Source organism: Montipora foliosa, chromosome 3 (assembly GCF_036669935.1).
Source record: "Montipora foliosa isolate CH-2021 chromosome 3, ASM3666993v2, whole genome shotgun sequence".
In the NCBI taxonomy this organism is placed as follows: Eukaryota; Metazoa; Cnidaria; class Anthozoa; order Scleractinia; family Acroporidae; genus Montipora; species Montipora foliosa.
The window spans coordinates 69,488,904-69,495,474 of record NC_090871.1 but is presented as its reverse complement, the minus strand read 5'-3'; the positions used below and the strand labels follow the sequence as shown (position 1 = coordinate 69,495,474).

At 38.4% G+C, this 6,571-nt stretch overlaps 1 pseudogene; it reads left to right on the top strand.

Annotated features, from left to right (window-relative positions):
* Positions 1-503: 503 nt before the first annotated feature.
* On the top strand, positions 504-6,051 carry LOC137996286 (uncharacterized; annotated as a pseudogene).
* The last annotated feature ends 520 nt before the right edge of the window (positions 6,052-6,571 follow it).

The window sequence follows — 6,571 nt, the reverse complement described above, 5'->3', positions numbered from 1 at the left end:
AAAGATCGCTCAGACACACTACAAAACCAGGCAGGACAGGATGCTAAGGCCGATATACCACCGCTTACTGGATAAGTACAATTTCCAGGAAAGTCATCATGGAAAGATATGGTACCAACAGAGCCTACCTCACGCAGTGCTTGAAAATGAGAAGGCTAAGATATATTGGAATTTGCTCTTTATCCTTGAGAAGCCACGGGAAAATGGAGCTAATAATAAAAATGATAACGATAATGATAATGATAATGATAATGATGTCATTGTTATTATTTTTATTATTATATATTTATTTCTTTTTTTTTTAATTTAAGCAACATGACAGATTTGAGACCCATAATAACACACTATGAGCAAAGCCACACATTTGGAGAATTTTGTCAACACTCCCGCGCCTTGGGTCCTCTTAGCTTGTCAAGGAAGAGTTTTTGGTTAGTCCGTATGTGGCTATTCAATATCGCCTGGAAATTTTGCAAGTTCCAGAGGACGAAATTTGGAGCTGTGTCATGTCTCCCACTGCAGATGGCTTTGCTATCGTAAGTCAGCTGACGTAATATGTTCACTTTTTTTTTTTGTATGGTCGATGTTTTCTTAATCAGGATCGTGTAAGGTGATACTGTACTGAAGTAAATTAAAAGAAGGCTACAATTGATTGATTAATTAATTAATTAATTAATTAATTAAGTAATACTTTTTTATGTGGGGTGGGGGGGGGGGGGTCTCGCTCAGGAGTGTAAATTGCAGATTTTTGTCTCACTTAAGGAGTTTGGGAAGGAAAGCCATTTTTTTTTCCCATTCTGAAAGGAATTTTACTAAAACGCCATGACACTGTGTGGGTGGTCTAGACCAAACAGAAATCTAAAGCAGTAATCGTTAACGTCTTGAGCGCAACCATTATAGCTTTGATTTAGATGGTTTTTTTAGTATGATCTCCTTTAATTTTGGTGTTTGATTATTATTTTTTGATTTTTCGTCGAGCATCACTATCAATTTTTCCACCGGCCCCAATCGTTCTTAGAGATTTTGCCACTCTCGGCTTGCTTAAATGGCGCCCAGGGAGTTCGGGCATGTACATAAACGAGTGAGTGTGATCCTCACCGTCTGTCATTGTTTCAGTTTGCTTGACTACATTTTTCTCCTCTCCAGAACAATGGAACCTATTCCTTAAAGGTGCATATTTCACCCAGTGGATTGATCTTCACTCAAGCTGAATATTATAATTTCCGGCGAGATTTACAAGGAACCACAGGAATTGTTATCCTCTTGCTTCCCTCCTCGATACCTAAGGTCTTCACATTCACCGTAAAGCTTTTTCCCTTTGATGGGGACCAGAACTTGTTTGTGTCTTGTCTGGAACAGCAAATTCCACTCCCCGGACCCTGGCTGGAGCAATACCAGGAAGGGCCTGCTATTGAACATCCCATCAAGAAAATCAGGCCTCGAGGTCGTTGTCAAACGCTTTCAGCGTTTAGCAGATGATGGTACGTTTTAGGTACATTTTATGTTTTACATTCGGGGTAAGTTTACAGCACTTTGGTCTTGGAAAATGCTTATTTTATTTTTTCTAAGGAATGCGAGAGATCTTCATGGAGAACTTGGAGAGGCTCAAAGAGTATGCTGACACGCATGCGCGGTTCACAGATTTGATACCTCTCGTATTATATGAGGTTTGTCAAGACTGTTTAATCCATGTTTGAAATACCTAGAGTGAAGCATTTCTGGAATAATAGTTTGTTTTTGTAATAATAAATATAAAGTGTAATCGTTTGTCTCACGATGTGGTCAGTTAGCGATGCAGATTGCAACGTGTGATCTGTGTGTCTGTATTTTGTCTTATTTGTCCCTTTTTGACAAGAGTGGATAAAGTAAGAGAACTTATCCGCCATACATTGTAATCTTCCAATGAAAAGTATTCGAAATCTATTTCTAGCCCCATGGTCATTTTTAAGTCGGCATCTGATTGGTTAGGCAGAATGCCGTTATGTAAATTTATACTTGCTGGGTCCAAAAATAGCACGAGTTTGTTCATAAAAAAATATATATTTCAAAGGATTATTCTTACTCATGGCGATCGGCTTTCTTCAGTTTTTTACTTTTTAAGTTAAAAATACTTTGTTTTCAGTAGGTATAATCATGCTTTAATCTCATTTCAGTGCTAACTTCTTAATAATATTATTGCGTTTCACTGTTAAGTGTGCACACACTTAATGTAATTTCATTCTTACTTAGAGATGGAGCTCATAGTGTTGATCTATGGTTTTCTAATATGCTTTCTCCCCAGGAAAAAGAGAAAGAACTATTTATAAGAAAAAATATTGGTATAGTTACTGTATAAACATAAATATAATGTAAATTTTTTTTTGTTCTGGCAAACAAATCTGAAAATGATTATAATCGAAGTACGAAGTGCAATGAGCAAAAATGAGAGTTCTTTCGATGTGTATGTTTTTGCAACAACAAAGGTCAGTTCCTTTATGTATGACCGCACCCCTCGCAGCACTGACGCTTGTGTTAAAGGTCATGACGGCTGATAACATTTTTTCGCATAGTCCACAAGTACAACTGACTTTAATCTATATCATTTTTACAGCTGGCAGTGCTAGACTTGCACGAAAACCAGATCGAGGAGGCAAAGGAACATGCAAAACACGCCCTGGTGATATCACGGACATATCATTCTACCAATCATTGTTTCCTCCTATCAAAACTCAAGTATCTTGAATCAGCGGTGGCCCGTAGGGAAGGGAATTATGCACGGGCTAAGGAATTGCTTGATGACTCCATAGAGGTAAGAGAGGGAGCGTACTGCTACTTATCTTTAAAACCTAACAGGTGTTCTTTCCTTTATTTTGTGAATTATGTACGTTACATACGTACATACATACATACGCTTTTTGTTTCAGCAAACGTAATTTTCTTTTATTTTCAGTTTATGCTCTTTTTTTTTTCAGTTATGCATAAATGAATGACAAATGACATCAAAAGTACTAGAGCAAAACAACTTTAAAAATAAACAGCTGCTGCTTTTTTTCTTAATTAGAAATGAATGAATTCTATTGTCTCTGTTTCAGCTTTTGCTACCTTGTGCTGCTGGTGAAGAAACTGCAGAGAACAGATATTACGTCGCCTCTTTTTATGTAGAGAAATCCGCCAAAATTGGCATCACTGAAAACAAGGAGGCTTTTGCAGAGAGTTGCTTCCAAGATATTGAACACCATTTGAATGCTGAAACACGTCCCATCACCAATCGCGTCCAAATCAGAGCAAAGAATAGGCAGCTTGCTCTTTATGTAAAGAGTTCAAGACATCTGAAAGTCCTTGACGTCCAGGGTTGGGTGTCTCAAGAGCATATGGCTAAAGCATTGCAACTGATTAAGGAAATTGAAGAGAGGCTTTTGGTCTTTTACTCCAAAAAGGCACTGTTAAGCTTTGACATCGTCAAAACGGATTACTTCATAAGGGAAAGGAACTTTGTTCAAGGTATAGTACAGCGTTATAACTAAAAAGAAAATCATTATTAATTCAAAGTTAAATCTAAGAGACACATGACCGATAACTATAGACCACTTTCATGACGTCTGTCATTTTGTTAACTCTTTTCTATGTATGTAAATTGTAAGTAATGGCTTTGTAGAAGTAAATAATTATTGTTGTGAATTGTGCACATGGCAACTAGTTCAGAAAGGTTATAATGAACATACAAATACAAAAGAATAAATAGGTGTTATTTACCGGCAAAGAGTGGGTCTGTAATGTGTGAAATGCTACGTGGCCATGGTCTTAAATATGCTGGTCACTTAAACATGTCAAAATACGTATATCTAAAAAGCGAAACAAGGCAAATGGAGGAAATACTGCTTGAGGTAAAAAAGGCAGGCAGCTTGTTTCTGCATTTTCCCGCCATTATCTTAGGAGACTGATAAGCACTGCTAGACAAAGCAGCGTGCTACCCTCCCTGCCAAATAGGCGCGGTCAAGAGAATATGATGTAAGAGAGCTTATCCCCATACATGACCCTTCTTTCTATGATAATTATAGAAGAAAGAGAATATGAAGTAAGAGAGCTTATCCCCCACACGACCCTCTTTCTATGATAATTGTAGAAGAAAGAGAATAGGAAATAAGAGAGCTAATTCCCCATACATGGCCCTCTTGCTGTGATAATTATTTTAAAGCTATTTTTAGTTCCTCGGTTATTTTAAGGTCGACGTACGATTTTTCCGAAAGAATGACGTAATTCATTCTGGGTCCAAAAATAGCACTGCCGAGATCGAAAAATAGATTTCAATTAGTCATTATGGGGCATGGAGATAAACTTTCTTACTTCATATTCTCTTTGCGCAGTTTAGCTGTTCTCGCTCATTTCCGTTGGATTCGGTGCAAGTAAAATTCGACGACCAAAAAGACCGTAAATAGTAGCCAAATGGAAACAGAAAAATAAAAGTAGTAATTGACTCTATCCAAGTTGTAAATACCTCTTACTAACCGAGTTCGAGGTCCTTACTGTAAGTTATGGACCGATTTTTTTTTCCCGTTGATTTATGGCCCAAGAGTGAAGCGCGCGGGACATAAAACGATGGGGAAAAACGAGGACCGAGAAAACGAGGTTAGTAAGATATTTATCATATCTCTGAGGTTAATCTGGAAGCGGAAGGTTCAACTGCCACAAAGATTGCCGTGTCAAAATCCGAAACACTAAATCTTCTTGGCTGTTTGAAATACAGTGAAACCCGGTTAATATGGACACCAACGGGACATGCCCGAACACATGAATGTTTTAGTGATAAAAGGCTACAGCAGACATTTCGACTAGAAAACGTACGTTGTTTATTTTTCAAGTTTAACTGTACACGACAAGGCCATGAAAGAGCCTGAAGCCTACGAGCAATGACTGCAGCAAAAAGCCAAGGAAGTGAAACTGCAATAGGAGGCAGACTACAGTTTTTGACACGGGACAGAGAAAAATTGTCCGTTGTCCATATCAAAATGCGTCCGTATTAAGGACAATTTTTCTCTGTCCCGAGTCAAAAGCTGTAGTGGGTAAATTTTGGAGAGAATATATGATCTTTTTGTCGGGGCAAACGAAACGGTTCGCTATATACGGGTGTTTGTATTAAGTGGGTGTCCGTAGAGCGGGGTTACAATGTAGTTGCTTGCAAGATTCAAACAGTTTTACAAGTTTAGGTAACTGAAACGACATGAAATACTTGCTACATAACGTTTTATCGAAATTCTAAGTTTAGCGGGCCGTACTGTAGAATACGGCCCGGTGATTTAGCCAGCGCGCATACTATCTGAGAAATACAATAAAAGTCCGAAAAATAACAATGGTGACCCTTTCCAAGGCGTAGTAAAATTGCTGAGTTCAAATCATACCTACATTCTTTATTCCATTTGACAGGAATTGCCCCATCACAGGAGGCCCTCACGATTGCCCAAGAAAAGCAATGAAAGGAATACGAAGATGTTGCTCAACAAAGATTGCAGCTGTGCAGCCGACTGGGAAGACAGCGCAGAGATTAGATGAGGACGAGGAAAACCGCACCCTCCCTTTCTTTTACCCTTGAAGGTCAATACCCTTTTTACGCGGGATGCATACCATACATACCACGTTATAAAACAAGTTGAGTTTTTTTTTTTTTCATCGTAGTCACAAAAGTGTATTCTCCAGGGATAGTAGATTAACCGCTTGATAAGAATCCCGTATGATACAACCGGAGCCATTGCGCCCCGAACTCGGGCCATCGGGCCCCAGGGGTGAGTAAGTTCCCACTAAGCCATCGAAGCAACCGAGATAATGTGATGGTTTGCTTTACACTTAAATCTTTCATGGCGGCCACCTTTGACCACATAAAGCAACTAGACTTTGCTATTTTAGTTCATTCATGGTCACTGCGGATGAGGCATTGCGATGAAACAGATGTAGACAGAATTTGCGGGTGTGATTTCACAGTTCGCATCACTTCGTAGAAAAAATCGAAATTAACTGCGATGAAGTTGATCACGTACAAATGTACAAAGTAAAGAAAAATTGTATGTTGTTTAATAAATAACATTAAATATACCAAGTAACAATATATAACAAGTATACCTCTGGAAAAGTTGTTTTCTGTACCTATTATTTCGCGACATTCCGATTGGCCATTCCGAAATTTAGCAGGGAACTGGGGCAAGCTTTAAATTTTAACTAATCGATGAACTGACACCACCACATGAAAGATCGTGTTAAGATTGGTCATTTGACCAAGTATGATGCTTTATGGGTGAACGGAGACCAAGTTATGAACCTTGAAATACGGTTCAAAATCCGTACAAACGTCTCTAATTTTGAAAAAGCGTCCCCAAAAACCATATAAACTCTAAATTTTTTTTATCAGTTTAGCACAACTGTAAAATCTCGTCATGTACCTACAATTTGAAAGAAGCTGTGATGAAAATCGCTGTGTTTGCCCATTTTAAAGAGTATCACAGAAATCATAGCAAATTTAAGAGGGTATATGGTTTTGGGGGACGCTGTATCAAAATTAGAGACGCCTGTATGGATATTGAACCATGTTTCAAGGTCCATTACTTGG